Source organism: Otolemur garnettii, unplaced genomic scaffold (assembly GCF_000181295.1).
Source record: "Otolemur garnettii isolate 467f Iridium unplaced genomic scaffold, OtoGar3 scaffold00109, whole genome shotgun sequence".
NCBI classification, from domain to species: domain Eukaryota; kingdom Metazoa; phylum Chordata; class Mammalia; order Primates; family Galagidae; genus Otolemur; species Otolemur garnettii.
The window spans coordinates 1636771-1648166 of record NW_003852504.1 but is presented as its reverse complement, the minus strand read 5'-3'; the positions used below and the strand labels follow the sequence as shown (position 1 = coordinate 1648166).

The window sequence follows — 11396 nt, the reverse complement described above, 5'->3', positions numbered from 1 at the left end:
TCAGTGAGTGCTCATCAAATTCCACAGAATTTGGAGTGGCTGTGTCCCTCTTGCTGTGATGGTAATTCTATAAAGGCTTAGGGATGTTGACACAAACTGAGGTGCCTTGCTAAACCCACATATACCATTCTTGAACCTATCCATGTGCCCATACCTGAGATCCCTTCCACCTTGCCAAATCCTTCAAGCCCCACTTCCATGAAGCTTGGTGCTAATGCTTTTGCCCTGAAAATCTCTCCCATCCTCTGCCTGGTCCCTGAACTCTTGGCCCATAGGTAAGTACTGCACAGTTTAGCACTTAGCTCTCTTTTGTGCTCTGTGCCTTCATTAGACCACTGCATCAGAGAGCAGGCACCGTGTCTTAGAAAGCAGCATTCCCCATAATGCCTGGCAATGTTTGAGCAGATAGTATTCCATGAACCCTTTAAGACTGACTGACAAGCAGGCAGTAGTGGGGAGAAATGGGGGCACAAGTCCTTTCGAGTCATGCCCACCATGCCTTCTACCGAGCCTCCATCTCCCCACATACCACACTTCTTAAGCCACCCAACCCACCTACAAAACCCCTGCTTTTGCAGTAGCCATCTTGTTTCTTAGAATTTGTAAGTATCTGGCCAGCAAGGGCCATGTTTTACTGTGTCTGCCACATGGCCCAGCTTAGAGCTTCCAACATTAACAGCACAGAGTAAGCACATAGTTTTGCTGCTATAGATAACTCAGTAAAGATATCACTCTTATTTCGGGTTTGTGTATGTGTGTTTATTTGTATTCATGTGTGTCTGTTCTTGCTCAATGAACTCCAAGGGGCTCCAGAGGGGAGAAGCTGTCCATTTTGTGACAAAAGTCAGAAGATAACTAAAAAACAAGTTAAAGCCTGGGATTTGGATTTTTTTTTTTTTTTTTATAATCCAGGGGATAAATGTTCTGCCTTCAGTACACATTTGGTCTATACTCTTAAACCATGTTTTCTCAAACTTCAATATACATCAGAATCACCAGAGAGAGCTTGCTAAAATTTAGATTTCAAGGCACCTCCCACTCAAAGTTTTATTGGATAGGTATGGGGTAGTGTCTCATTCTCTGCATTTCTAACAATCCCCACAGGAAATTCTACAACCAGCAAGTTCTTGGACTACATCTTGAAGTCACTGAGCACTATTTCCATTTTCATCTTCACCAGAGATATCCAAACTTTTCACTACCAAGGCTCTTATTATTTATTTCCCTTTGTGAGTTCCTTTTATTTTATTTTTATTTATTTTTTGGGAGGGGGACAGAGTCTCATTTGTTCACCCTTGGTAAAGTGTTGTGGCATCACAACTCACAGCAACCTCAAACTCTTGGGCTCAAGCGATTCTCTTGCCTCAGCCTCCCAAGTAGCTGGGACTACAGGAGCTTGTCACAATGCCTGGCTTTTGTTGTTGTTGTTGTAGTTGACATTGTTTGGCAGACCCAGGCTGGATTCGAACTTGCCAGCTTCGGTGTATGTGGCCAGCGCCATAACCACTGAGCTATGGGTGCCAAGCCAATTTTTATTTTATTTCATTTCATTTCATTTTTGTGAGAGAGAGTCTCACTTTGTCGCCCCAGGTAGAGTGCCATGGCATCATAGCTCACAGCAACCTCAAACTCTTGGGCTAAAGTGATCCTCCTACCTTAGTCTCCCAAGTAGCTGGGGCTACAGGCACTCACCACAACATCTAGCTTATTATTTTTTTTTTTTTTGAGACAGAATATCACTTGGTCACCCTTGGAAGGGTGCCATGGTATCTTAACTCACAGCAACCTCAAACTCTTGAATCAAGTGATCCTTTTGCCTCAGCCTCCCAAATAGCTGGGACTATAAGCGACTACTACAACGCCTGGCTATTTTTTAGAGACGAGTCTCGCTCTGCCTCAGGCTGGTTTCAAAGTTGTGAGCTTAAGTGATCCATCCCCCTCGTCCTCCCAGAGTGCTGGGATTACATGCATGAGCCACCCCACCTGACTGAGTGGGTTCCACTTAATACACAGTTATATGGGCCAGACACCATTCTAAGGATTTTACAAATATTAACTTATTTAATACAGCAGTAATATAATGTAGATAATATTATTTTCTATAATGTAGAAAATATCTACATTTTCCTATATGTAGATAATATTATTTTATGGATGAAGAAACTGAGATATAGACTCAGTGACTTGCTGAAGGTTGTCCAGCTAGTAAGATTTTTTTTCAATTGAAGTCAAATTCATACAATATAAAATAACCATTTTATTTATTTATTTATTTTGAGACAGAATCTCACTATGTCACCCTATGTAGAGTGCCGTAGCGTCAGAGCTCACAGCATGACACTTCTCTGTAGCTAACATCTATCAAGTGCCTATTGTAAAGATCTTAGTACCGTGTTTCCCTGAAAATAAGACACTGTCTTATATTTATTTTTTCTCAAGAAGACACACTGGGGCTTATTTTCAGGGGATGTCTTCTCTCCACTCCGAAATGCATAGCCACGTGTACACTGCATAGACACGCCCATCGCTAGGTCTTATTATTGGGGTAGGGATTATATTTAACAAATGTGTAGAAATCTTGCTAGGGTTTTTTTTGGGTAGGTCTTATTTTCAGGGAAACACGGTAAGAAATGATACAGAGAGTTCCTGTGTATTCATTACCCAGTTTCCTCTAATGGTAGCATCTAACGAAACTAATAAAATATTACAACTAAGATATTGATAATTAATAAGTCAACATACAGAAAAACTCCATCATCACAAGGATCAGTCATGTTGCTGTTTTGTAGTCCACCTATATCTCTCCCACCCGTGCCTCCTCTTAACTCCTGGAAACCATTAATCTATTCTCCATTTCTATAATTTTGTTATATTAACAGAATCGTATAAGATGCTACTTCCTGGGATTTTTTTTTGAGACACAGCCCCACTTTGTCACCCTGAGCAGAGTGCTGTGGCATTATCATAGCTCACAGCAACCACTGTCTCTTGACCTCAAGAGATCCACTGCCTCAGCCTCCCGAGTAGCTGGAATTAGAGGCGGCCTTCAAAACTCCTGGCTAGTTTTTCTATTTTTAGTAGAGACTTGCTCTCACTTTTGGTCAGGCTGGTCTCCAGCTCATGAGCTCAAGCAATCCACTTGCCTTGGCCTCCCAGAGTGCTAGTGATACAGGGTGGAGGGCCCCAGTCAGCTCCCCAGAGCTGAGGGGTGGATTTGCATTCTCTGCCCTGGGGGTGGTGGTGTGGGTGCAGCCTCCAGCAGGAGGTTCCAGTGGCCAGAGGGACCAGACAACTGTGTGTGTGTGTGTGTGTGTGTGTGTGTGTGTACACCTCTAGGTTGCTAGCTTGGGGAATTCTGTGGTGTCTCTTCCCCAGCCTCTGTCTCTGTCCCCTGGCACTTGGCAGAACAGGGAGACCCCCATTTCCCAGGCCTGGTTAATTTCATGTAGGTTTCCTAGGCCTGAGTAGGAAAAGGATTTTATCTATTCATTTGTTGGGCTATAATATACCCCTAGACAAAGGACCCAGTGATGAGATTTTATGATCTGAGTTTTTCCCTCTGCCAGAAACTCTGGTGCTCTCTTTGTATTCTTTTCTGTAAAATAAATCATGTCTTACCATTGATCTGTGGATTCATACCAAAGATCTACTAAGAAGAAATTCCAGTATCATATTTTGGGAGCCGGTCTGGCATAGGAGAAGATCTGTGGTAAGCAATGGGACCACTTACCTCTATCCTATTTTTCTCTGTAGTTATAATGAAGACTAATAATTTTGATGCTTGTCAGCCAGTAAAAGTGCATAGTGCAGCTGCTGACCTCCAGGTCACAGATAAGAGGCTGCTGGGGAAAGAACATTCTAATTCCCCTAAGGGAATGTTAGAAGGCTTTTGAAACTGTTATGTATTCACTCCCTTTCTCTAGTTGAGAGCCAAAGAAGTAACACCCAGAGTTTCTGGGGTCCCCAGCAATGGTTCTGACACCAGGGAAGTGGATGGCCTTCTGAAAAACATGCTTTTCCAGCTCTTTTTACTATCTGCTCTTCTCTTCCATGGTCCCAAACTTTTTCTATTTATCTCTATAGACCTCTGCTGCTTTTCTCTCTTTCCTTGTAGTTTGCATGCTTTGTTTGAATGTTGGTAAAGGATTATTTTATGTAGTTAAGTTTGTACTGGCTTATTCTGGTATTTTTCAGATGTTATAAGTGTGCTTCAGAGGTAATGCTTCTAATGCAAAAGGTTTTTTTTGAAATAGTTTCACTATGTTACCCTCGGTAGAGTGCTGTGGCATCACAGCTCACAGCAACATTGAACTCTTGGGCTTGGGATCTCTTACCTCAGCCTCCCAAGTAGGTGAGACTACAGGTGTCTGCCACAACACCCGGCTATTTTTTGATTGTAGTTGTCATTGTTGTTTAGCGGGCTGGGGCCGGGATCGAACCTGCCAGCCTCAGTGTATGTGCCTGGTGCCCTACTCACTGAGCTACAGGCCCTGAGCCTAATGCACAAGTTTCAAAGTATCTCTCAACCCTGATTTTTTTTTGTGGGGGCTGGGTTTGAACCCACCACCTCCAGTATATGGGGCTGGTGCTCTACTCCTTTGAGCCACAGGCTCTGCTCACCAACTTTACCTCTTACATGTTTACATGGATGGAGCTGGAACATATTCTTCTGAGCAAAGTATCTCAAGAATGAAAGAAAAAGTATCCAATGTACTCACCACTACTATGAAGCCAATTTATAGTTTTCTTAGGTAAGCTATAACCCAATTATAGCCCAAGAAGAAGGGGAATGGGGAGAGGGAGGGGAGGGGAGGTGGGAGGATGGGTGGAGGGAGAGTAGTTGGTGGGACCACGCCTATGGTGCATGTCACAAGGGTACATGTGAAATTTACTAGGTGTAGAATATAAATGTCTTAACACAATAACTAAGAAAATGACGTGAAGGCTATGTTAACCAGTTTGATGAAAACATTTCAAATTGTATATAAAACCAGCACAGTTTACCCCATGATTGCATTAATGTACACAGCTATGATTTAATTAAAAAAAAATACAAAGAGAGCACCAGCGCTTCTGGCAAAGGGAAAAACTCAGGTCAGAAAATCTCATCTCTGGGTCCTTTGTCTAGGGGTGTGTATAGCCCAACAAATGAATGAATACAATCCCTTTCCTACCCAGGCCTGGAAAACTTACATGAAATTGACCAGGCCTAGGTAACCTACATGAAATTGACCAGGCCTAGGAAATGGGAGTTTCCCCGTTCAGCCAAGTGCAAGGGGAGGGGGACAGAGGCTGGGGGCAGAGACTCCACAGCACTTCCTGAGCTGGCAACCTGGAGGTGTCCCCTCCCCCAACACAGTTGTCTGCCCCTGTGCCCACTGGAGCCTCCTGCTACTGGCTGCCCCCTCCAATACTCTGGGGCAGAGAAGGCAGGTCCTCCAGTTAGCTCTGGGAAGCTGGCTGGGGCACCACCCACCCAGAATCAATTCTCCCTCTCCCAGTAGAACTCGAACTGCTATTAGAGGAAAAAGGCTGAAGACTCATCTAATTGCTTCCTGTTGAATCAGATGATGATAGAAGGGGACAGTTAGGGTTTCTCTGGAGGGAGAGCTATCCAGGGGTCTGCAATAGAATCAGGTCTTGGACTGGAATCATCTTTATTGTGCGTGGCTTGAGGACATCATTTCTGGAAGACACAAATCTGATTAGCACATTAAAAGGCAAGGGTAAAACAGGGAGAAGAAGGGGTTAATCACAGTGTCAGTGGTGTCAGGTTGCAAATAACAAAGTCAGTGATATTAAAAGAAAACTATATTAACACTTTCCTTGTCTTCTAAATAATAACTTTAAATTTTCTTTAGGCTCACAAGTGTAGGACTGTGGTTGATTCTCTTCATGGTCTGCTTCTGTAGGACATGGTGGGTTCCAGGATTTTACTTGTGAATGATGTATCCAGGAATCTATTCTCATAACTTTAACAGCTGTCAAAGAAGACAAGATAACAGAAAAAGGACCCTCCCAACTTGAAGTCAGGAATTGGAAGGCAAATTGGAAGGAAGAGTTTTGATCATAATTAAATCTCCAGGAGAGAAAAGCTCTTTTTTTTTTTTGACTCAAAGAACTCCATTTATTGACCTCAAAATAGAACAATTTTAAAAACTCTGCACAAGTGTTTTACGAAAACTTTGACCTTATTCCCACTGCTATGCTCATTGAAGTCAGCTTGCTTCTCTTGCTGATGCCTCTGTGTCTGTTTTCTGAGAAGCTAAGAGTACTTCACGTGCCTGTTGCCTTCACAGTCTCTCAGCATTTGTGATAATCATAGGATGCAAAGGGAAAAAAACCAGAAAGACACAGAACCTTTTCCATAGGCTTAGCCAGATGGGCTCCATAGCCAATCTAATACCAGATCCTGTGCAGGTTGAGGGCAACGAATTTTTCTCCATGGATGTTAGGCAATGGATCATAGAAACCCAGTGGCTCTACAAAACGGCCATGGGACACTTGGGACACTGGGTCACTTATTGTGAGCAGTTACAATGCGGGTAGAAGGGCCAGTTGGTGCGGCCACTCAGGACAAGGCAGATAGTTAAGTGGCCCCCATGGTAAGCCTTGCAGAACAGGTGTGGGACTCCTCTGAACGTCCTGCTGCCTGCATGGACCAGCCCTATGGCTGCAGCAGAGTTAGGACACCCTGCTACCAACCCAGCCGGTCAACACAGACCTATGCAAGACTCGGCCATGAGCTACCCCCAGAGAAAAGCTCTTTTAGTGTTGAATGTGGAGATGTAGTTTGGAGGTTTTTAAGTATTTGTTGAAATTTAGCTAAAGAAGTAATATGTTTTACTAATTATATAGTTTCTTGATTTAATAATAAATCATTAGTTAAAAAGAGTCTTCCATAGAATAATTCAAATGGGCTATAACCGAGTTTCTGAGGTAAATCTCTTATTCTAAGGAGAACAATGGAAAGTAATTTAGTCCCAGGGAGATGAATCTCTTGAGTTAGTTTTTGTAACTGTCCTTTGATTTTGTCATTCATTTTTTATACTTTCCCAGAGGATTGGGGCCTCCAAGAACAATGTAGATGATATTTTATGCCCAGGGCTTTAGATATTCCTTGTGTGACAGCTTCTTTGAAGGCAGGCCCATTATCACTTGGCAAACTCTGAGGAAGTCTATACCTGGGCATAATCTCATGTACTAAAGCCTGTACAACTTCCTGGGCCTTTTCTGTCCTGCAAGGGAATGCTTTGACCCAATCACTAAAAGTATTCACAAATACCAATAAATGTTGTATACCATGTACCTTAGGGAGATGAGTGAAATCTATTTACCAAACTTCACCTGGGTATTTGCCTTGTTTTTTTTTTTATATCTGGGGGTGCTAGATGGTGATTTGAAGGATTGTTTCTCGAACATACCTCATAAGTCCTTGTTACCTGTTTTTTAGTTTTAAATAAATTTTTCCCATTAAAAATAACTTTAGCTATTTGATAGGTATTTTCAGTGCCAAAATGAAAAGACTGCTGTAAAGTTTTCATGAGAAGTGTAAATAATGAAGTCTTTTCCCAAAGTTAGTTTAGTTGCTTTTGGGGTTAAGAGGGCTACAGCTTCTACAGCCCGTAGACAGTGTGGCCATCCCTTCTGTCAATTTCTTTGCTAAGATAAGCTACAGGTTGTAAAACTGGACCCTGGTGTTGAGTCAAAACTCCTAGGGCAGGTCTTTTGTGTCATTGCTTCAAAGATGGCAAGAAAAGAAGAAACAACGGTCATGCCAAAAAGGGCCATGGCCATGTGCAACCTATTTGCTGCACGAACTGCACTTGACGCGTGCCCAAGACAAAGTTATAAAGAAGTTCGTCATTCAGAACATAGTGGAGGCCACAGCTGTGAGGGACATTTCTGAAGCGAGTATCTTCAACACCTATGTGCTTCCCAAGCTCTATGTGAAGCTCATTACTGTGTGAGTTGTACTGCTCACAGCAAGGTAGTCAGAAACCGTTCTCTGGAAGCCCACGAGGACCGAACACCTCCACCGAGAATTAGACCTGTGGGTGCTGCCCCATGACCTCCATCAAAACCCAAATAAGGAGCTGAGTTCTTGAGGACCGAAGAAAAACTATCTTTTGGGAAAAAATAAAATGGAAATTATACTTAAAAAAAAAAAAAAACTCCTAGGGCAATTCCAGTCCACTCTGTAATATACAGATTAAATTGTCGTCCAGTAAGAAGACTCAAAGCAAAAGCCTGTAAAAGAGCATTTTTCAACTGTTGGAATGCCTTATCTGCTTCTGGTTCCCATTCTAGAGTGACCGGGCACTCTTGTTCAGCATTTTAAGTTAAAGAATAGAGTGGTTTAGCTATTTCACGATATCCAGGAATCCAGAGTCTGTCAAAGCCTGTAATTCCTAAGAAGCCTTGAACCTCTCTGAGAGTTTGAGGTTTAGGGTGAGCCAGTATTGTTTCTATTTTTTCTTTGCCCAAAGCTCTCTTCCCCTGTGAAAGTTGGAGACCCAAATAGTGCACTTCAGGCACATATAATTGGGCTTTAGCCTTGGAAACTTTATACCCACAATCAGCTAGAAAGTTTAATAAAACTTGGGTAGCTTTGTGGCATTCCTCTGCATCTGGTGCTCCCAAAAGAATGTCATCTACATACTGAACAAGAGTCACTGTAGGATATGAGAAAAGACTCAAGTCTTGGGCTAAGTCTTGTCCAAACAAATGAGGGCTGTCCCTAAATCCCTGAGGTAACACAGTCCATGTGAGCTGGGTGTTAGAGTCAGAGTGGTCTTCAAAAGCAAAAACGTATTGGGATTTCTCATGAAGAGGAATGCAGAAAAAGGCATCTTTTAAGTCGAGGACTGTGAAATAGGCAGTCTTTTCAGGGATTTGAGATAATAACGTATATGGATTGGGAACTATAGGATGGAGGGGAATGACTACTTCATTTTTAATGCAGAGGTCTTGTACTAGTCTCTAAGTTCCATTTGGCTTTGGCACTCCTAGAATAGGAGTGTTACATGGACTATTGCAAGGTATTAATTTCTGTCACTTTAGATTCTGTATAATGGGTATTTCCCATTCTTACCTTCTGCTTTTAAAGGGCATTGTTTTTGATTGGGATAGACAGTAGGATTGTTTAATTTCATTTGGACATATATTGCGCTTCCCACCTGTCCCTAGGTAGCCCACACTTCTGGGTTAATTAGTGTCTCTAATAAAGTAAGTCACAGTATAGGTTTTTCTCCCATATTCATATAAATGGTTGTTCCTGCTTTAGTTAGTATGTCCCCTCCCAAAAGGGGAGCAGGACTTTCAGGCATGATTAGGAAGGAATGAGAGAAGAGCCAGTCACCCCAGTTGCAGCTTAAAGGCTGAAAGAAGAATTTAGTAACCAGCTTTCCAGACACCCCCTGTATAGTTCCAGAATTGGGGGATAGAAGACCAGGGTTAGAGAGAAGTATGGAAAAGATTGCTCTAGTGTCCAGAAGAAAGTCTGTCTCCTGGCCCTCCACTATGAGGCAGACCCGGGGCTGGGGCTCTTGAGGCATGATAACACAAGCTGGAGCGGTGAGAATCTGCCCCGGGCAGTTTGGGCTCTGATGGGATCACTGTCCCAGGAGGCCTTTGCCTCTGAGGACAGGTTGCCCTCCAGTGGTCACCTTTGTATTCTGGACAAGGGTCAGGTGGCTTGCCCAGCAGGTGGTGCTGCAGGGTGGGGGTGGGGAATCTCTCTTGAAATGGCCAGTCTGACCTTATTGGAAGCACTTGTTCTTAGCTCCTCTGGCTTCCCTCTGCCTCTGAATGGTGCCAATTTGTTGGAGTGCCATTCTTTTTCTATCCCTTCTCTTTTTTCCTCCTCATTCTCCTGATCTTGATTATAAAAGATGGCTGTGGCCATTTTCAGAAGATTCTCCAGGTTATGACTGGGGTCTAAAGCCAATTTTTGAAGTTTTCTTCTAATGTCTGGGCTGCCTGAATGAAAAATTTATCTTTTAAAATAATTTGGCCTTCTACAGAGTCAGGTGTCAACTGAGTGTGTTTTCTCATTACCTCCCTAAGCTGCTCAAGAAAGGCTGAGAAACTCTCATTTTGCTCCTGGTAAATAGTAGACAACTTGGAATAATTCATAGGCTTTTTCTTGGATCAACGTAAACTTTCCAGGATACATGTTAGAAAATGTTTACACCACCAGTCACCTTGTTTCTCAGGGTCCCATTTGGGATCCTCAAAGGGAACTGCCTGTCTTCCCATGGGGTATTTATCCCTTTCCTCAGAAGACATACTGCTATCAGTATTGGACATGAACCACAAGTCACATCACTTCCTAGCCTCATCTAAGACTTCATTTTTTTCTTTAACAGTTGAAGTTTGATCTAGTAGTAGCACTACATCTCTCCAAAAGAGGTCAAAGCTTTGTGCTAACCCTCGGAGAACATCTGTGTACCTATCAAGGTCATTGGATCATTTTACTAAGTCAATCTTCATTTGTTTTAAATCTGCCAGAGACAATGGAGTGAATGCATGTCTCAACCAAGGGATACAAAGGATATAGTTGCTTTCTGGAGGTCCCAATAGGAACAGGAGAAATTCTGGGAATAAACTCATTCTTGGGGTTTTCTGAAGGCATGGAGGAAGGTGCGGGAGACATAGATGGTGGGTTTGAACTAGGTGGTGGCAGTGTCTCTCTCAGGAATCCCTGATCATTTGGGGGAAGTTATTACAGCCAGGAGAACTGGATATATCTGACAGGTTTTATACAGTTGGGGGTTGTCTCAGAAAAAAAGAAAGTTTGCACATAAGGCTTTTCAGATCATTTCCTCTCTTGGTTACGATAATTTTAGAATATCCTGTGGTGGTTATTGCTTACCATTTGAAAGTCAGTACTAGTACCAGGCCTGGATGCAGAAGAAAACCATACATTCATTTTTTATTTTCTTAAATCATAGCTGCGTACATTAATGCAATTATGAGGTACAATGTGCTGGTTTCATATACAATTTGAAATGTTTTCATCAAACTGGTCAACATAGCCTTCATGGCATTTTCATAGTTATTGTGTTAAGACATTTATATTCTATACCTAGTAAATTTCACATGTACCCTTGTGACATGCACCATAGGTGTGGTCCCACAAATTACTCTCCCTCCACCCATCCTCCCACCTCCCCTCCCTTCCCTCTCCCCATTCCCCTTCTTCTTGGTCTATAATTGGGTTATGACTTTCATAAAAAAGCTATAAATTGGTTTCATAGTAGTGCTGAGTACATTGGATACTTTTTCTTCCATTCTTGAGATACTTTGCTCAGAAGAATATGTTCCAGCTCCACCCATGTAAACATGAAAGAGGTAAAGTCTCCATCTTTCTTTAAGGCTGCATGATATTCCAT

General features: G+C 42.5%; 2 pseudogenes; one reads left to right on the top strand and one right to left on the bottom strand.

The window, feature by feature from the left end:
- Window positions 1-6158: 6158 nt before the first annotated feature.
- On the bottom strand, window positions 6159-6743 carry LOC100953487 (annotated as a pseudogene).
- On the top strand, window positions 6742-8092 carry LOC100953175 (annotated as a pseudogene).
- The last annotated feature ends 3304 nt before the right edge of the window (window positions 8093-11396 follow it).